The sequence below is a fragment of the Labeo rohita genome, chromosome 7, assembly GCF_022985175.1.
Source record: "Labeo rohita strain BAU-BD-2019 chromosome 7, IGBB_LRoh.1.0, whole genome shotgun sequence".
In the NCBI taxonomy this organism is placed as follows: domain Eukaryota; kingdom Metazoa; phylum Chordata; class Actinopteri; order Cypriniformes; family Cyprinidae; genus Labeo; species Labeo rohita.
The window spans coordinates 38,487,525-38,509,954 of NC_066875.1; the positions used below are offsets into that span (position 1 = coordinate 38,487,525).

At 34.0% G+C, this 22,430-nt stretch overlaps 1 protein-coding gene across 1 annotated transcript in view; it reads right to left on the minus strand.

Annotated features, from left to right (window-relative positions):
- The window catches only part of efnb3b (ephrin-B3b), a 94,922-nt gene that overhangs the window by 20,015 nt on the left and 52,477 nt on the right, over positions 1-22,430 (minus strand). The window lies entirely within an intron of this gene.

The window sequence follows — 22,430 nt, forward strand, 5'->3', positions numbered from 1 at the left end:
AATTTTAGAGGACTTGAAGATTTTTTTTTCTAAGAAAGAAATTAATATTTTTATTTAAAAAGGACACATTAAATTTATCAAATACAACAGTAAAGATTTTATTGTTTTTTCTATTCCTGAAGAAACATATCATTGTTTCCACAAAAGTATTAAGTAGAATAACTGTTCTCAATGGAGATAATATTTCTTGAGCACCAAATCAGCACATTAGAATCATTTCTGAAGGATCATGTGACTGGAGTACATAGCATTTTTAAATTGAATTCAGTTATTTTAAATTTGTAATCATTTTTCACATACTTGCTGTTTATACTACATTTCTGATCAAATAAATGCAGCTTTGGTGAGCATTAAAGACTTATTTAAAAAACAAAAAAAAAAACTAAATTAAATAAAAAATTAAACTAAAATAAATCCTATCAACCCCAAACTGTTGAACATTAGTGTATCATTTAGCATTCTGTAGTTTTATAAAAACACTCACTTTTACGCTTCTATTATATAACATATTATTTAAACTGTAATGAAGATTTTTTCATTTTAGGGTTTCTTGCTTTCTATTGTCATGCTTTCCATTGTCATTCCATTGTCATTTCCACAAAGTGGAAAAATGTATTTATTTGTTCCCACAAAACTCTTGTTTCGTTTACGGCTATATTATTGAAAGTATTAATAAAATAAAATAAATAAAAAAATTACATTAACAGATTGGCTCCGTTGTTTTTTGGTTTGTTTGTTTGTTTGTTCTTTCAATTAATGTTTGTGGTAACATTATGTTTTCCAAAATTCTTTTTTTTTAATGGTTACATGAGAAATATTAATCAAACAGCAATGTATTCAAAGTTTAACAAAAAGTACATTTTTAAGGTGCTGTAAAAATGTGTTTTATTTTTTTCTCAAATTCAGATTTGGTTTTTTTTTACTAAATTCTGTGTTTTTCATTAATTATTTAGACTCCATTTTAATGTTTTAATTAAATTTCAATAATCAAAAAGCATCTATAATTAATTGATTTTATTACAAAAAATGTATTGTTATTTTATTTATTTATTTTCAGAAATACTGTCTTGTGTATTCACATTTTTCACACTCAAACTTTTATTTTAACAGGTTGCTGTGAAGACCTTTAAGTACATGACAACAGTTTTTTTTCACAAGAAATGGTAAAATGCTCATGAAGAGACTCTCAGAACAGCTCTAGATTATGTTTATGTTTTCATGTACTCATATATTGAGGTGGCAGAGGCTGAAAACACCACAAGCTTCACACGTGCTTCAGTATGTGTAGTAAACAATACCGCGCATCTGTGCTATACATTTACACGGAGACGCACAACATACAGGTTTCATATTTAAATAATATTTTGCAGCTTAATATTCACAGACACTAGTCCATATCCATAACTGACAAAATCAGTTAATCAAAATCTGGCAAATTCCGTGACGTTCCACATTATACAGTAAATTCCACTTTTATGACTGGATTCCATGATTCCGTCCACGTTTTCCTCATTGTGGAAATCAGAGGGCCCTAATTATGCCACAAATACTGTCAGTTGACCCTGACTTGTATTGCAACCTGCAATATTTCTTATATTCTGAGGTAACATACATGAAATACATTGGCGCTTCTGCACCTGTGGACCCCCAGAGTCATTCCCACCTTTGACCCCATTAGCTACAGCCCTACATGACCTTTCCTATATGCTCAATGACATTTTCATTTGTGGCCAGTTATTCATGTTTTTACCCATCCAGACAGATTACGGTCATCCCTCTCTCAATCGCCCCCCGGGGAGGCGAAGCGCTGCCAGCTTCTTCAGGGGGACCAGACCACAGACACGCAAGAAGCACATATACTTCCTCTTATATACACACGAAAACACACTCTCACAGTCAAAGTATGCATGACACCACACGCACTGCCAGCGCATACATCTCCACGTTGCAAATGGTTGTTGTAGTGTGTTAGAGCGAGTTCGAGGTGAAAGGCTCCAGTGGTCGAGTACTAAGAGAAGGCTGGTACTGGAGGCCTGCCAGGCAGACTCGTGAACCACTAGAGAGAGTTTAACCCGTCTGACCTCTTAACCATTCCATCTCTAATACTGCTCCAGCTGCCAGCCCATCAGCCTGTATGAGTAAACACACAGCACAAATACAAACTCCAGCAGAGCAAGTGTCCAAGAGAAGAAAGCGGCTTACGAGGGCAGAGGTCGCAGAGAAAAAGAGACAAGAGACAGATTTGAAAAATCCCTCTTCCTTTTCTCCAGATAAGGTTGATCTGAGTCTATAAATAAGCGTGTAAACAAATAAAGCATTTGGTGGCTCGTGTAATGAGATCAGACAGCCCTAATCCTGTTCAGACTGTAAAATCTGCTGGACTGTAAATCAGCTGTGGGATCTACTGTATGAATTTCAACACCAACAAGGCTTATCAAGCCTCTAAATATATTACATATAATACAAAACTGATTACATTTAATAAGCTGATGGAATATGATCAGTGCAAAAGAGCCATGATTCAGTGGTTCAGTACAGACACCCACTGAGCCTTGATCCTATTCCCTTTCTATTTTTTAAATAAATTGAAAACAAATGTAAATATATAAATAAGCGTTGTCAAAATTAACGCGTCAATGCAGGAGATTAACTTTTTCCAGTTTAACGCCTTAAAAAATTTAACACGGTTAAATTTTCTTGACAAGAAGTGCGTTTATTTAGTCGCAGAACATCTTTACGACCACATCAAACGGGAGACTTTTCAGACGCGCACTCTGACTTCACTTCAGCGCCAGTCGTCGTAGCATGCATGCCTCAAATGCATGCACAAATGTGACGGTGCACGCTGTAGCCTGTATCATTTCACACAAAAGCGCAAATGAAACTACGAGCATGCATGTCAGATCCACCTCGCATTCAACAGCGGCAGCTCTTAAAGTAATAGTAGTATAATATCCTAATGTCTATTAATCAGAGAACAAAAGAAATAAAACGAAATCAATAACTTTTGTAGTTTTGTAGTTTAGTGTTTGATAACTTTATTCAATTTCTGTATATTTCTTACTTGCTGAAGGTAAATTACAGGCTTATGTGAAGATTGTTTTAAGTTCACTTTAATTAGAAGTTATTTTTTTAAGTCTAATACATGTTTAAATTGATATCCCTCAATTACAATGTAATGTTGAATGGCTATAGTCAATTGTTAAATGTTAGGGGAAAAAGAATAATGTCCTAGAGACATCAGTAATATTGGTATCAGTGATACTCACCTTCAGTCATTAAAAAAATATTTAACAAGACATAAAATGTCTTTATGTTGTTTCTACATTAATTTGAAGATTGAATGTGAATTTATTGCAATATAAAATTATATTTAAAAACTTTAATGTTAGGTGGGATTAATCACTAATTAATCATGATTAATTTCAGAAAAATGTGCGATTAATTATGTATTTTTTAATAGATTGAGAGCACTAATATAAATCTGATTTTAAATTGTTTTTAAAAATATAAAAAAATATATTTATGTACACACACACACATAAGCAAATGTAAATATACACATAAATATAATATAAAATAATTTAAAATTAAATGTATATATAATATTAAACCTTTAAAGAGCTTAATGATGACGATGAACCAAATTGTGCGACTGTTAATATAACTACAGAAAATAACTACTGTAGGTTACTGTAATTACAATGTGCATTATTTGCAAGACTTGATTATAAGGTAATGAGTTCTTCTTCAGTAAATAAAGAATACTGTATGTGACCCTGGACCACAAAACCAGTCATAAGGGTCAATTTTTTGAAACTAAGATTTACACATCATCTGAAAGCTGAATAAATACGCTTTCCATTGATGTATGGTTTGTTAGGACAATATTTGGCTGAGATACAACTATTTGAAAATCTGGAAAAATAATTAAATATTGAGAAAATTGCCTTTAAAGTTGTCCAAAAGTTCTTAGCAATGCATATTACTAATCAAAAATTAAGTTTTGATATATTCACGGTACGAAATTTACAAAATATCTTCATGGAACTTGATCTTTACTTAATATTCTAATGATTTTTGGCATAAAAGAAAAAGCGATCATTTTGACCCATACAATGTATTGTTGACTACTGCTACAAATATACCCGTGCTACTTATGACTGGTTTTGTGGTCCAGCGTCACATATCATAATGCATTATGTATATATACACCGACTTAAGTGCAACCAACAAGCCTGTCCAGACGACAGCATTCACGAAAGCAACATTCCATTTTAGAATACAAGAGTGGAGCAAGGCATGATGGGATATCTCCGCAGGACTCCTAGGTTATGTGGGGTTACGAAACGAACGTCATCTGCGTTCAGGCACGGATCTTTCGTAATCTCAGAAGAGTGGCGGGCTGACAGTGAGGATGTAGGTCAGAAAGGAGGAAGGACATCCAACCTAACTGGGTCATGTCTGTGGGCAACAGCGCTTGAGTGCAGACCTCAGCGGAGAGCGTGCGTGTGGATCTATGCTTTGTCTACTGCAAAAGAAATCTGAATATATCTGCTTACACTGTGTGGGTTCAATTCAAACCGGATGAGTCATGTCTGCATGAGCCTAAACATCCAATGAATTTTAATTAAAGACAAGAGAAAGAAAGAGCGAGAGAGGACTGAAGAAGATCAATGCATTTGACGCTCAACATTCTATATCTATCTATCTATCCTAATCAATATGGGCTTCTCTTACACTCCACCTTGACCTGCGGCCCCACACGCGCAACCGCTTGCTAAATTAGCCTAGCCACACGAAACGCGCCGCTGACGCAACACAGCCAAAACATTTGTTTGCCCTCCGGACAACTTTCACTTCAAGAGTGGAGACGAATAAGTTGTTGAGGTGAAGGACAAAAGTGTGGAGGGAGAGAAGGAGCAAGAAAAGAGGGAAGTGGGTCAATGGTCTGAAGGGAGGAAGGAGATGGCATTCAGTGAAAGAAAGCAAGAGGGAGAAAGAAAGAGAGATAAAGAGATGGAGAAAGAGGAAAGGAGGGGGTTGCTATATAAAGAAAGATGCCAGCAAGTATGAGACTGGAAAAAACAGGAGAGGAGTAACAGAGCGGAGAGTGTGGCTGAAAATTCTGGTGGACCGTTCGTTTCTGGGTCACATCAAAGCCAAACGGCAAACACACAGGCACACGGGGGGACAGCTAAAGTGGTTTCAGTGAAGAGGTGGGTGGAATCATAGTATGAATAATTTCATATCACTGTAATGGTGTATATATATATATATATATATATATATATATATATATAAATAGTTGCTAAAAATACAGACACAAAATATTTAATAGAATAAAATGGATTTTTAATAATCCACTGAATTTGCTACATGACAGGTACTAATTTTTTTATTTATTTATGTGTTTTTTTTTTAGAACTTAATTGACGCAAATAAGATTATTCATAGCAGCACAAAAACACAATAACGATGATTAAAAAGTTAAAAACAAACGTCTAAAGATAAAATAAATATGATTGGATGAATCACAATAGCCACTGTAAAAAAATATTTTTTTTAAATGTTTTTAAACAATTCCTGTGGTGACAAAGCTGCCACTTTTTTCTAATATGCTGATTTTGTGCTCAAGGAACACTTCGTACTATTATCAATGTTGAGAACGGTTGTGTTGTATAACATTTTTGTGGACGCCATGATACATTTCTTTCCAAGAGTCTTTGATGAATAGAAAATTCAAAAGAACAGCATTTATTTAAAACAGATTGTTTTGTACCACTGTGCCAATGTCTTTACTGTCACTTTTTATCAAGTTAATGTATTGAATAAAAGCATTAATGTCTTACTGAATACAATCTTATGTACATGTTCAAATATATATAAAAGCATGTATATAAAAACACTATTTAAAGGGACAGTTCACACAAAAATGAAAATTCTGTCATTAATTACTCACCCTCATGTAGTTCTAAACCTGTAAGACCTTCAAACATTCATCTTCAAAACACATACTAAGATATTTTTGATGAAATCCAAGAGCTTTCTGTCCCTGCATAGACAGCAACACAACTGAAACAATTTATGACCCAGAAAGTTAGTAAGGGCATCATTAAAATAGTTCATGTGACGTCAGTGGACGAAGCATCGAAGACTGGGAGAGAAGAAAGTGTTAAATAAAGTTGTCGTTTTTTTTTTCTTTGCACACAAAAAGTTCTCATAGCTTCATAACATTATGGTTGAGTGCCTGATGTCACATGGACTTTTTTTAAAGTGTGCCTATTATGGATTTTTGAAAATGTCCTTTCATGCAGAATGTAACACAGCTCTAAGTGAATGAAAACATCCTGGAAATTTTTAAAATCTAAAAGTGCACCGTGTATAAAGTCTCTCAAAAGAATAGTCAACTCTGAATGATTTAAACGAGTCGTTTTTAAAACGAATCCCAAGCCGTTTCATGTTGACGTCAACTTGAAACATTAGCATATTGCCCGCCCACTTGTTGCGCACGCAGACCCAGGAAAACTTGAAAAGTAATAAATATTAACTTAAAAACTTAAACATCTAAAAAGTGTATAAACATTAATTTTTTAAAGAAAATGAGCGATCTTTTCGCTAGATAAGACCTTTATTCCTCGGCTGGGATCATTTAGAGCCCTTCGAAGCTGCACTGAAACTACATTTTCAACCTTCAATCCATTGAGCACCATCGAAGTGCACTATACGGAAAAAAATCTGGAATGTTTTCCTAGAAAAACTACTACTGAAGAAGGAAAGACATGAATATCTTGGATGACATTGGGGTGAGGAAATTTTCAGGAAATTTTTAGTCTGAAAGTGGATGTTCCTTTAAAAATGGTAGCTCTCATGTACTTTGTAGCATGCAAAATACATATTTAGTTGCGTGTTGTGTTCACTCCACGGAGCTTGTAGGTTTCCGGTTAACTGGCTAACAGCAATATCTGTTCGCTCACAATTGTCTAGAAATGTGTCGATGAATAGTGAATGTTTGTCGTTGTTATTACTTGGAGTTATGATAAAAAAATAGATCAATATGTTGTTGTACAAACTGCAGTGCTTTATCAATGTTTCTGCGTTGGGCTAACACATAAACAATGGCTATTTGGGTGTTTAATGTAATGGTGCACACAGTAGACCAGTCACAACAAACTGGGTCATCGGACCAATCACCGCAGATTGGCATCACGAAAACAAGGGGTTTGAAAAAACGTATTGTTGAGCGAATTGTGTGGGAGTCGTTGAGCAAATAAACGCATAATATAAGACAATGAAAGTGTTTTTTGACCTTGCATGCATGTCAACCTGTTGTTAGGAACTCCCAAAAAACAAAATATGAACCTTTCATAATCCATAATATGGACACTTCCAACTATGTCCTTAGTACCTTTCTGGGCCTTGAACGTGAGTTGCATTGCTGTCTATGCAGGATCAGAAAGCTTTCGGATTCCATCAAAAATATCTTTATTTTTGTTCCAAAGATGAATGAAGGTCTTACGGGTTTAAAACGGCATGAGGGTGAGTAATTAATGACAGAATTTAAATTTTTAGGTGAACTAAACCTAACATATCAGTACTGCAGGATCTCTATCGGCTGACACATTTCTACCGTGCACCATCATGCCGCCCAACCCTATTTCAGTGTGTGCCGAACACAGTCGAACATCTTAAAGACTGTAATCACATTTCACTGTCGTTTTAATTACAGGTTCTAATGAAAGCAAGCAGAACACTGCCAAACGAGCAAAGCGGCGAGTACAGCGGTGTGCGTATGTGTGCTTGTGCCTAGAAGCCAAACACAAAATAACATCTCTAAACACACACAGGGAAAAAAAAAAAAACCTGAATCCACTTTGGCCCTTCTGTTTGACAGAACAGCCAGAACCGCACACACACATACACACACAGTCCAACATCTGGAGTACTTTAGGGCTGGACAGATTCTAAAGCCAACCATAATTCACTGGCCATGCGTGTGTGTGGAGAGAGAGAGAGAGAGAGACAGACAGACTGAGAGACCAACTAGGGACAAAATGTTCGCCTTCTGTGAGAGATCCTGTCGAGCTTTTAGCTCTTCTTTTATCATTTGTATATCCGAAATGCACAAAAACCCTAAATCACTATGAACATAGCATGGAGGGGAAAGGAGAACCAAAGTAACATAGTGAAAGAAGGAGAAATAGGGGAAACATGGGAGGTAGCCGGTTGAAATAATGTATCCTGACATCTGTGCCTGCATAGGGCTCGAGGGAGAGAGAGGCATCGCATGAAAAAGAAAGAGATGGACATAAAGAATCAGTTGAAATAGAGATGATGGATTGTGGGAGAGAGAATGAAAGAGATAACTAAGATTTGCGTGCAAAGTCGTCTGTGTTTCTACCGTGACAGAAAATATGTTTGATTAAGGCTTGTTTGTGCGGTTTGATTTGCTGAATGTGACATACTTTCTGTTGTCTGTTTGTCCTTTGTGGATTCACAGACTGGAGCAGGAATAGAAGAATGAGGGTTTGGACGGCTGGGAGGAAGATCTTTTGGATGCGTTTGAGCGCGCCAGAGAAAGAACGACAGAAAGAGAAAAGCGCTGTTGGTCTGTGTTTATGTAAAGGAACTAAATGAGTTATTCAAGCTTTTCCAAAGCCACACTGTGTGAACAAGAGTATGCTGGTTTTGCTAAAATGACAGGATGTGTAAGTATTTAAGTGTTTGGATCGTAATATATGTGTGCATGTGCAGGAGAGAGAAATGTATAACAAGAGAAAGACAGCATTTATAAAAGAGATTAATATAGTTTATGGTTTCCTACACAAACACTCTGCCTTTTCTTCTGACTGTGACTGAATGGTTTTCTAAAACACATTTTTCCTCATAAAAACCCACATATGAAATTGTATGGAAACTCCAATTAATTTGAATGAATCAGTTCATTTGGACATTTAGACTGATGTGTTCATTTTCCACTGAGGACAGAACAACGATGTGAATGTAACATTCCGTCCAAATGTTACAAAAATATTCAAACTTAAGATTCCAAAGATTTGTTTGAACAAAAACCGTCAGTTAAATTAATCTCTCAGTGAAAATTTATAGGCATCAATCAAAAGTGCTCTAAATCGTCTATTTGATTAAATATTGCTTGTTTGCTGTTAAATCTATTTCAGACCTTAAAATTACAAACCTTGGATCTCACAGTTCTCCTCAAAATTCTTCTTCACAATTCCTTTGTGAATCGATTCAGATGAATCATCAAAAGAGTCGTTCACAATGTTCTAAACCATACCTTTCCGTGTTTCCTTCATTTTCCATGCTTGAGGAGTTTGAGAGTTAGCTTGAGAGAAGACGGCGGATCCGCGCACGCACACACACACGCACATAGAGTCCCTGGCCCCCATTATCTGAGACAGCTTTGTGTTTGGAGTGTAGGGCACAGGGATTAAGTCAGATCTATAACCGTGAATGGAGGAGTGTTGGGTTCCTCTCTCCCACAGAATTAATTACCCTAATTAGACTCCTTAATTGCATGCATTACAATTCTGGTTTCAGAGGGGAGGAACAGGCTTCACACACTGAGCAGAAGGTGCGGTGGCACAAACCCAGCTGAGACATGCATCTTCTACTCCATATTAATAAACTCGTTCGCACAGCTGTAAATATATGGCTGGAATATTAGCACTCAAAAGAGCTCATTAGTCAGTAGAAGAGCATATTAACCCATAGGACAGAACGTACCGTGGTAATGTCTTGTTTTTAAACGACGGCTGATTTAATCTGCTCTGGCTGTGGTGGCGTTAAGTTCTGTCCTATTCTATTTTCAGCACAGATTCGTTGATTAGGAATATTCCCGGCCTCAGACATTACGGACGAATTTACGGATGGATGCATACTGCGCAAAAAGTGCCAAGAGCTTTCTCGAACTGGCAAGCTGCATTTTTGGGAAGTCAGGGTACTCGGGTTTTTATCTGTCCCACAGGAACATCATGTTTACAATCTCCCAAACTTACAAGCCTCTTCCTGTCTAAGTGTTCGGTTTGTGGCCAACAACGAATGCAGAACGGATGACTCAATGCTCATATACAAAAACAGTATGAATAGATCATATAAAAATTCCTGTCATGGATTTGTCAGCTTATTTTTTTTTTTCAAGCCTTAAAGACTTTCTTCTGAAGAACAAAACAGGGTTTTACTGGATGCAACTGAAGTCTATGGGGTCCAATACTATACTACTGTATACGCAAAAAAAACAAACACAAAAAACAGGCATTTTTCAAAATCTGATTTTCCAGAAAGTCATACAGGTTTGGAACAATAAGAGGGTGGCAGAATGATGACAGAATTTAATTTTCAGGTGAACCAAGCCTTTGAAGTGTAGTAAAAACAAATCTTGGGTCTGATGTTTGTTGCACAAAAAAGCAGGCAAAGTTTTCTCCGATTGGAAATTGACAATCTGATTGGCTTGGTTAACGCAATTTCCGTGAGTCGGTGTGCACTGGTTTATATCAGTTTGCTGGAAAACAAAACCTGCTATAATGAGCACTTCTGAGAAAGAACTAGTTGCTGGATTTGGCAAAACTTGTAAGGTTCATAATAGGGTTGGGCGATATGAACAAAATCTTATATCACAATATGTGACCCTGGACAACAAAACGAGTCATAAGAGTCAATTTTTTGAAACTGAGATTTATACATCATCTGAAAGCTGAATCAATAAGCTTTCCATTGATGTATGGTTTCTTTAGGACAATATTTGGCTGAAATACAACTATTTGAGAATCTGGAATCTGAGGGTGCACGAAATATAAATATTGAGGAAATTACCTTTAAAGCTGTCCAAATTAAGTTCTTAGCAATGCATATTACTAATCAAAAATTAAGTTTGGATATATTTGCGGTAGAAAATTTATAAAATATCTTCATCGAACATGATCCTTACTTAATATCCTAATGATTTTTGGCATAAATGAAAAATCGATTATTTTGATTCATAAAATGTTTTAAATGCTTAAAATCACTAGTTATTAAACCACGTAGCACGTAGGGTTGCCAGGTTTTCACAATAAAACCCGCCCAATTGCTAGTCAAAACTAGCCCAGTCGCATTTCGAGGGATAAAATCCATGTTTTTGTCTGTGTTCCCCTAATAAATTCGCATTTCAGTTGCTAAATATGATGTTATTGGGGTCGATTCAACCCGTGGACATCAAAAACAACCCGCAGCAACGGTGTTAAAGTAGCCCAATTCGGCGGGAAAAACGCAGACCTGGCAACACTGCATGAGCGTGTAATCCCGACAGAAATGATAGTCCTAAATCTCTACTGGTTGACAAATTTCTAACAGTTAATTTTGTCTACAAATATAACGCCCACCCCTAGTTCTTTCAAAGACAAAGTTTTATCTGAGAAACTTAAAATCAAGCACATGTAGAGTACATGTAGAAGTGTAGAGAGCTCTGATGATCATAATGAGATTGATCTAGCTGTGTCGCATCACTCGCTCTCATTGTAACGCTACTAGAGAACTCTGAACTTACTATCAGTGAGGTTGTGAGCTTTGCTGAAATGCTAAAATACACACACACACACACACACTCAAAAATGCCAGTGTGGCTTTGCATTTTTAACGATTATTAAAATCTTGGCACGCCCGCCAGTGCGCTTGGTGAATTATGGCTTTGGCATCGAGAACGGCAGAATGAGAAATCTGCCAAAAAGAAAAATGGGGGCCAAAAAGGGGTAGAAAGAAGGAAAGATGACAGAAGAGGTCAGATAAGGGAAAGAATCTACTTTGTGCTGGTAAGATACACTAGCTTAAAAGAAAATAAATAAACTAAGATTAAAAGATTTATCTGAGGGACAGATGAGTGGATGAAGATCTGGAAGGAGAAACGAGAGCAGAGAGGAAAGAGCCAAATGAACGGTGAGATTAATGCGTCCACGGAGTGCGAGTTAGGACTGGGAATTAAGAAAATAAACTTGAGAATAAGAACTTCTATTCACCCACAAAAACAGACGAAAATGCAGCACAATCAGTCTAGTCCGATTCACAAACAAATGACTTTTATGACTAGGTGCGTTTCATTACATCAATCAAAACGACTCACAAATCAGCCTGCCAAAGTACTGAAATAATAGCTAATGTAATCATTAACAGAAAGAATTTGCAATCCATTTTACATGCAAAACAGTATATTTAAAAAGAAAAATTTTAGATTAGAACCACATTTATTACATTCATTACACAAAGCCTCGTGTTTTTGCAAGACTATATTTATTTGATCAAAAACACAGTAAAAACAGTAAAACTGTGAAATATTTTTACAATTTAAAATAAATGTTTTCTATTTCAATATATTTTAAACTATAATTTATTCAGCATTGAAGACCCCAGTCTTCAGAGTCACAATGCTTCAGAAAATGTTTTTATTTTGCTCATTTGATTTTCAAGAAACTTTCTTACTATTATCAATGCTGAAAACAGTTGTGCTGCTTAATAAGTTTTATCCTTTTAATATTTACAAAGAAAAACTGTAGATTAGAGCCAAATTTATTTAATCCCCTTTTTGTTTTGTTTTTTAAAGCCTATGTTTTTGCAAAGCTATATTTATTTGATCAAAAACACAGTAAAAATGATAAAACTGTAAACAAAATTTACAATTTAAAATACCTGTTTTCTATGTTTAAATATTTTAAACTATAGTTTATTTTTTCAATGTCAAAGCTGAATTTTCAGCACCATTACTCCAAAAATCTTTTTAATATGCTGATTTGAACTTCAAGAACATTTTCTACTATTATCAGAGCTGAAAACATTATTTGTGGATTTCCCAGGAGTCTTTGTTGAATAGAAATTTCAAAAGAACATTCATTTAAAATACATTTTTTCCCAAAAATCTAAAAGTCTTATTTGTCACTTTTGATCAATTTAATCCATCCTTAAAAATTAAAAAGTATTATTTTTTAAACAAACCTTGAATGATAGTGTGCACACGAAAACAAAAGAACTAGGCGACATCAACTAAAAAAGGCATATCACTTCAGAAGCAAAGAAAGTCAGCACATTTTGATGAAAGATTACGAGGACAAACATTTCTTTCTTTGAACTAACATGCCCAGCAACACGCATTAAGCAGGTAAATAGAGTCGGCTTTGATTTCACATTGACTATTCAACCAGATTAAAAAGCAGAAGCAGAATCTGAACCAGAATTATTCAATTCCTTTCTCGCTTTCTCAGTCGCAACCATTTCACTCGTTCTCTCTGTATCTGTCTGTCTCTCTCGTGGACAGCTGGTCAACCCCAATCCCACCCCAACTCTTTAATCTCCCTCCACACACAGTAAACATCCTCTCTGCCTAAAGTCTGTTTACCCAAAAAGTGTGTTTGTCATGTGAGTGTGCGGTTGATGAATAGATGATCTATGAAGATGATCTAAAGAGCTTTGTGAGCTTGTGTGTGTGTGTGGTTATTGTGTGTTTCACATGTGTGAATTAATATTAGAGGAATAATTTGTTTTTCACTGTGCATTCACACACAAGCCGTTGCAGCAGCTGTGTGCGTATGTGTGCACTCTCTGTTCATTATTGCTATTAACGGGTCATGTTTGCGTGATCTCGCACACTAAATTGTGGCCATGTCGTCGTGTTTCTGCATTCGGCCCAGTGAGGCGATGTCAAGGGTCAATGGCATGGTGAGCGCTGGATAAGCGCCCCCCCTGTTCCCGGGAAACACATCCCTCCACAAGTGGTTCCTCAGCGGAATGAGGCACAATGCCGGCTTTGTCCGCTACCGCGCAGAAAGAGAGAGAAAAAGCGGAGGCTATGTGTGTGTGAGCGTGTGTGTGTTCGCATGTGAGGTTAAATGAATCACACAATGTTAACTAGTTGGAATCCAATTAGTGTGGGCTTTTTTTCTGTCTGACCTTTGGGGAGTATCTGTCCAATCCATCCATCCACACACATAAACACACACACACATTGGCTGCAAGGTTTTAAACAGAAGTGATGAAATTGGCTAAACTGCAACCCTAAACATAACCCTCACACAAATCTGTTAATAAGAGTAAATTTGAAGAAACACATCAACAAGGCTTTAGAAAAGTTTTTTTTTTTTTCCTCACCCTCAAGTCTTACCAAAACTTTATGACTTGGCATATTGTATTGGCAAAAACTGTTGCACTAGTGAAGATGAAAACACTTTACAATAGGGTCTCATTAGTTAAAATCAGTTAATGCATTAACTAACCCTAACTAACAACGAGATAGGCATGTTTTGCATTAATCAGTAACACTTTACAATAAGGTGTTGTTTGTTAACATTAATGTATTAACTAACATAAATGAACAATGAACAGTACATTACACTGTTTATTAATCTTTCTTCATGTTAGTTAAAAATAGTCATTCATTGTTTGTTCATGTTAGTTCGCAGTACATTAACTAATGTTAACAAACACAACTGATTTTAGTAATGCATTAGTAAATGCTGAAATTGACATGAACTAAGATTAATAAATGCTGTAGAAGTATTGTTCATTCTTAGTTCTTGTTAACTAATGTAGTTAACTAATGTTAACTAATGAACCATATTGTAAAGAGTCACCCATTAATCTTTAAAACTTTACAAAAAGCTCCAATTAGTTAACTTTAGTTATTTAATTTTATTATTTAGTAATAAAAATACTAGTTCATTGTTTGTTCATGTTAGCTCAGGTATATTATATTAACAGATATGACTTTTGATTATAATAACATATTAGTAACCTCGTTTTTCATATCCTATTGTACAGTACTCTTAAAAATAAAGGTTCCAAAAAGGAGTTTATGAACCATTTTTGGCTCCCCAATGAAACCTTTCAGTGAACAGTTCCTAAAAATACCATTTTTAAGGACGTTTTAAAAATCTGAAGAACCTTTATTGACTATAAAGAAACCTTTCTGCATTTAAAAGGTTCTGTGGATGTTCAAGGTTCTTCGTGGAACCATCGATGCAAATAACGAACCTTTATTTTTAGGAGTGTATCTTCATTTTTGTTCCACAGAGCAAAGTAAATCAGGTTTGGAAGGACATTAGAGTGAGTAAATTATGACAGAATTGGATTTTTAGTTCATCTGTCTCTTTAAGATGACTTCAAATGTCCACACAAGTAGATTTTGGTCATGTTGTACTATATTTGTTAAAAATTTGTCCCTGACAAGTATAGCCGAATAGACACACAAACAGTGCTGTTCTGATTCCTGACCTAAATTGGTGAGGCGACCTGTCACATTCACTTACTCACTCTCCACAAACACACTCTTTAAAACCAAACCTTTTCCTTCTGTTCCACAGAATGTGCTAGAGCCGGGCAAAAACTTCGATTTTCTGATTAGTCATTTGAGCGACACTGATAAACATTTTTAAAGTCCCAAGATTACTTTGTCAGTGTTTTCTGCACCGCTTTTTAAAGGCAATGCAGCCCACTGCTAAATCTACAGCCCATCGGTAAAATAAATCATATTTTACCTGAGTTTGCAGTCTGAATTATGTATAAGAGGTAAGCTGTGTATTAAGTAATGCCTTAAAAAACCCATCTTTACATCGTTCTCCAATTCACAAACAAGAAATAGTTATGAAACAGCTCTTTTAGTGAATCAAAGAAATCAAATGCACAAACAATTCGCTCTTATGAACCAGTTCTTTCTACTAAATCAAACAGCACAACCAGCATAGTCCCATTCACAAACAAATGAACAATCTAAAAGACTCACAAACATTCTATACTTCAATGGGTGTTTATAACTAAAATGATACATTTTCAATCATTTTACACTGTTACGAAAACTGATTTGTAACTTTTGGAAAGTTTTTCTTTCATATGCGCAAAACAGACATAAACTGTGCTCAATATGCACGTATGAATCTGAATCAAATTGAAATCGGAAACGATTCACAATCAGAATCAAATCTCTGGTATGTGATTTTGGGCACAATCCATTTCAGTGTATGATTTGATCAGTCATTCTGTCAGGGTTGGTCAACATGGCTCACGTGTTCATCTCTATATATGTGACTATACAAGTAGCACAGGTATATTTGTAGCAATAGCCAACTATACACTGTATGGGTCAAAATTATCAATTTTTCTTTAATGCCAATAATCATTAGGATATTAAGTAAAGATCATGTTCCATGAAGACATTTTGTAAATTTCCTACCGGATATATATATATAAAAAAAAATTTGATTAGTAATATGCATTGCTAAAAACTTGATTTGGACAACTTTAAAGCGATTTTCTCAATATTTAGATTTTTTTGCACCCTCAAGATTCCAGATTTTTAAATAGTTGTATCTCAGCCAAATATTGTCCTATCCTATCAAACCAAACATCATATCTTATCTATACAGATTTCAGATGATGTATAAATTTCAATTAAAAAAAAAATTGACCATTATGACTGGTTTTGTGGTCCAGGGTCATATATATATGTGTGCACGTGTGTGTTTTGCTGATATTCGTCGAATCCTTACTGCCATTGTTATTCTGATCAGCGTCATCACTCAGGAAATGATTGTGCTTATCGGGCCTGCACCAAAATGTTCTGATTGGCTAAAGGCGCGAAATGAATTTTTTCTCATCCAATCGGATCGGGAGAGCCAGATGTGCACTGATAAAAACAACTCAGCCAAAAACCGCTGGCAGAACATACAGGCTGCTGGGAATTTAAGTGTAAAAATCTCTCTCGCTCTCTTTCTCTCATTTACCTTTCTCTTCTCCCTGGTGTTTGTGGTTAGCTTTTGTCTCAGTAAGAAGGGAAAACTTCAGTCTGGGGGCTTTAAAACGTTCAAATATTCATCAAATATAGATCTCTCTCAATCCCCTGCTCCCTTTGCTCTTCGACTGCCTCTTCTTTTTGTTTTCTTCTCATTCCCTCTTTCTATTTCTGTCCTTCTGTTGTTGTTCTGTGCAGTCGAATCTTAAAACAGTCACCATAAAAGAAGCAATTAATATGGATCAAAATAATTCAGCAGCATGAAACACTCAACACATCACACGCGCAACACAGTCGTAAAATAACCGTACAGAGATTTTTGGCATCTGCATGTGTGTCTGAGCTGGCGTTCTTTGGAAAAACACGGTAAACCCTGGTAAGACCCGTCTGTCGCTCTTGTTCTTTCTTCCTCTCTCCCTCACTCTCTCATCCTCTTTTCCTCTTGAGTTCTCTTCTCTCAGTTTGAGTGACAGTTAGCCATCTGTCTGTGTCCGCTGCCACAGCAATGCCACGGCGATAAGAAGCCCAGAGCAGCTCCGCAGTCAGGTACCCCAAATCCCTCACGCTGACTGACAGCAACATGTGTGTGTGCGCGTGTGTGTGTGTTTACGAGCAACTCTGCTGTAAGATAGATACTGGAATGACTGCGAAGCAAGGAAAATCATGCTTTAATTGAAAAACTAAGCCAAGAATGAAAATTGTGTCATCATGTACTCACGCTCAAGTCATTCCAAACTTACTATTTAATGGAATAAAAAAAAAAAACATGCTTTACAACAAAACACATGGTGAACCAGAGCTGTCAAATGGCAAAAAGGACCAAAAAGTACCATAAAACTAGTCTATATTGATATTGTGTGCTATTTTCGGTCTACATTCAGAATTTCACTGACAGCTTTGTCAATGGTAAACAATTACAGATACATGGACATTAAAATTCGACCTAAAATTCTAAAACTTTTAACATTTTAGTTCTGACACCACTTCATGTTATGGCCAGTAACCAGTAAAGAAATTATTGTAAAATTATATACCATTTTGTGTAAAAAAAAAAAAAGATAAAATAAGATAAAAACAATAAAGTAAAATATAAAATAAACCCCATTAAAATAAAAATAAACCGCATTAAAAGTGAACTTTTAAACATATATTCAATGCTGCCTAACTAAAAACTAATGCTAAAATTAAAATGATTAAAAATATATATTTTTTAAACACAATTAAATGAAATAAAATAAAAAATAATATTAGATGAAAACTGATGAAAATTTGAAATGCTGCAATCAAATATAAAATTAAAATATAAAATAAACCCCACTAAAATGAAAATACATTTTAAAGGTGAATTTATATATTTATTTAAATTATTGTTTAAATAACATTCAATATTGTCCGATACAGAAAAAAAAAAAAATTCTAATAATATTGGGTTGTAACAGATATGCAATTAATATTATTAACTAAAACTAAAAACAAATACTACAATTAAAATTATAAAAAATAAAATACTTTTTTTTTTTATTAAATTAAAAATAAATATTACATTCAAAATGCTGCCATGGCAACTAACTATAATTAGATGTTTAAGCACTAAAAGTGTAAAATAATAATAATAATAATAATAATAATAATAATGATCATAAAAATAAAAATAAAATTGAAATAAAAACAAATGAATAGAAATAGAAATATACATTTAAAAATAACATACGTACATAAAATTACTAAAACAATTTTAAATAAAAATATATAATATTTCTGAAACTAAAATTCTAAATATTCATAAATACTATAATAGTTTAAAATATAATAGTAAAAAAATATTAAAATATAAAAGAAACCCTACTAAAATAAAAATAAACCATTTTAAATGTAAATCTAGATATTTATTAAAATGATCTTTTAAACATATATTCAAAGTTGCCCAATACAGAAAAAAAATAAATAAATAAATAAAAACTGATATGCAGTGCTGTTATTGCGAACTTAAATTAAAAACTAATACTAAAATTACTCCACTAAATGAAATAAAATATAAATATTAGATAAAAAACGTTTGTTGAAATGCTGTCATGGCAGCTAATGGAAATAAAATGTTTAAGCACTAAAATTGCTTTAAAAAATAAATAAATAAATATAAAGCCAAATAGAAATATATATTTTAAAAATAACAAAAAGTATTAGTAAATTTTAAATAAAATTATACAATTAATTTTTGAAACTAAAATTCTAAATATTAATAAATACTATAATAAATAATACCAAAATAATACTGCTAATATGATACAGATACACTGTACAGTGCAGAAAGTCATACGTGAGTAAACAATGACAATCGTTCACCAAATGATGATCATTTTGATTTTGGTGTGAACTATCCCTTTAAGTGCCCACGTGTGAGAGTGTGTAAACACTGTTATTAGTGACCTAGGGGCGTCTTCGTGACCCATGTGATAATTAGACAACGAGATTGGAGCAGCCATAATGACCTGTCAATGCTCTCTTCCACATAAACACACACGCACTCTCTCTCTTCCTCTCTCTATTTCATGAATCATTCCTGTTCCAGCTCATTTGAGCTAGGCTGAATAAATTAGCGCATGTTAAGGTAGGTTAATTAATACCATTCTCCCTAAGGTCCAAATCTCTAATGTACACATACCCTTACACACACACGCACACATATGCGGCGGCACACGGGCATGAAGATGTCAGAAGCCATCAAATGTGCACTCTTTTGGAAAATAGAACATCAACCGGTCATGACAGACGCTGTATAAATGCACCCAAATCGCACACACAACTATTTTTAAACACGTATGCACACACATAAACACTAAATTAAATGTTCAATGACCCTTAAAATCACTTTTCTCCTTTTTTTCCGTATGGGCGCTTGTTTGATGGTTTCTCTCGCTCTCTTTTTCCATCTCGCAGCCTGCATGAGTGTGTGTGTGTGGCTCTGACCTTGCTTTTGACGACTCATAGACTGGCACAGCCTGTCGATCGATTCGTCGGGCCTGTTGGAGCAACGATAAAGCCTGCAGCGTATGTGTGTGAGTGTGTGTCACTGACACCTACGTTAAGGCTTAACAGAACACGGAAGAGCCCTGGATTCTTCCTGACGTCCACATACCAGAAAACTCACACTTGTTTGCCCATTAAGGAGCGGATGGAAAGAGTTTGATTCTTATCTCAATGACACAGTGTCTGCGAGACCGGCAAGTGCTAATATTAGACACAGAACAGCCGCCACACCTTCACACACACTTTGCACATGTCATAAAAACAAATACAAATATATATAACCTCAGGGTCTTAAGCACCAGCGACCTATAATCTCCTCTGTTTGAGATACGGATCACATTATGTGGTTTCAAAAAGTATGAATACAATTTGACTGACAACTAACCCTGGTGAAAGAATATCTGGCACATCTATTAAGTCATCACCTCTCTGGTTTCATCTAATATTTCTTTCCCAAACAATCTGGTTTTATTGTTTTTCGTTATTGGAATAAAGGCTCACACCTTTTAGAAAATCAAATTCCATTTGATATTATAGAGAGTGCTGGGAGAAATTTCCATACATAGGGTACAAATCATTGGAAAAAATATATTTAAAGGAGCACACTACTGTTCAAAAGTTTGTGGTAAGATAAAAAGATTTATAGAAATTATTACTTTTCTTCAGCAAGGATGAAACTGTTACATTAAAGATATTAATAATGTTAAAAAAATTATTTTAATTGTTAAAATAAATGATACATTTCCACAAAAATTATTACTTTCAAAACTGTAATTAACTATAATTAAATAATAATAAAAAATATTTTATTTCTTTCACATGATTTTTTTTGTTTACATTTATTAAAGAAAAAAATAAATTTAAAACAAAAATAATAAGCAGGACATCTGTTTGAAAGATTCATAATAAGAAATTAATCTTGAGCACAAAATCAGTTTATATTTAAAGAAACACACAGTTTAAAAGTTTGTGGGAAATCATATTTTTAATAGAAATTATTACTTTCATAACTGTAATTAACTGTAATTAAATATATTTATAATATTAAAATACATTTTATTTAATTTTGTTTACATTTATTAAAGAAAAAAATCAATTTCTACAAAAATATTAAGCAGCACATCTGTTTGAAAGATTCATAATAAGAAATTAATCTTGAGCACCAAATCAGTTTATATTTAAAGAAACACACTACTGTTCAAAAGTTTGTGGTAAGATTATTTTTTAATAGAAATTACTACGTTTATTCAGCATTATTCAGTGAAAATTATTACTTTTGCTCAGCAAGGATAAAGCAGTCATTAAACATATTTATAATGTTAAAATAATTCAGGAAAGATAAAGGTAATTAAATACATTTATAATGTTAGACATATTTTATTTCTATTTCAAATAAATTTTATTTTAATTTTTTTACCAAAGAAAAAAACATTAATTTCCACAAAAATATTAAGCAGCACATCTGTTTTCAAGATTCATAATAAGAAATTTTATCAGCAAATTAGAACTATTTCTAAAGCATAATGTGACACTGAGGATTGGAGTAATGATGCTGAAAAAATTAAGATTTGCCATCACAAGAATAAATTACATTTTAAAATACATTAAAATAGAAATTAGTTATTTAAAACTGCAATAATATTTGAAAATATTACAGTTTTTACTTTATTTATTATCAAATAAATAAAGTCTCTGTGAGCACTTCTTTCAAAAACAAAACCTTACTGAACCCAAACATTTGAACAGTAGTGTATATTCAAAAATTGAATCTGTTTACTTTCTTAAAACACATGGTTTTATTCTGCATAATTCATCAGTACACACTAGAGTCATACTAATGTCTAAATTCATGAGCAAATCATTTCCTGATGGACAAAATTGAGCCCAGACTTACATTTTTTCCACTTGAATATCCTTTTTGGAACCATATCACATTATGTAAGTAAAATGTTGGTTGCAAATGCAGTTTCGGGTTTGTGACAACAACTATAATGTGCTAAAAAAGACAAATATATATATATTTAATGTTTTTTAAAGAAATCCCTTCTGCTCATCAAGCCTACATTTATTTAATCAAAAGCACAGCAAAAACAGTCAAATTTTGAAACATTTTTACTATTTAAAATAACCATTTTCTATTATTAATATATTTTAAAAATGTACTATATACTGTGATTTCAAAGCTGAATTTTTAGCATCATTACTGCAGTCACGTGATCCTTCAGAAATCATTCAAATATTCTGATTTGCTGCTCAAAAAGCATTTATTGTTATTATTATTATTATTATGCAAAGAATCCTGAAAAAATGCACTCAACTTAGTTAAATATTGATAATAATAACATTTCCGATTTCTGAAGGATCATGTGACACTGAAGACCGAAGTAATGATAATGACAATTTAGCTTTGATCACAGGAATAAAATAAAATATATTCAAATAGAAAGCGGGTTTTTTTTAAAAAAAACAATACTAACACTGTAAAGTTCTATGGCCTGCCCCAAACTTTTTGGATTTTTATCACACCTCCATGGCTTTTTATATTCACCTACTTTTCCAGGTATTCTATGACTGGGGGAAATCTGCCAATAGATGCTAAAAAACACACGCCCATTGCATGTTTTGGGTCTAAGCGTGT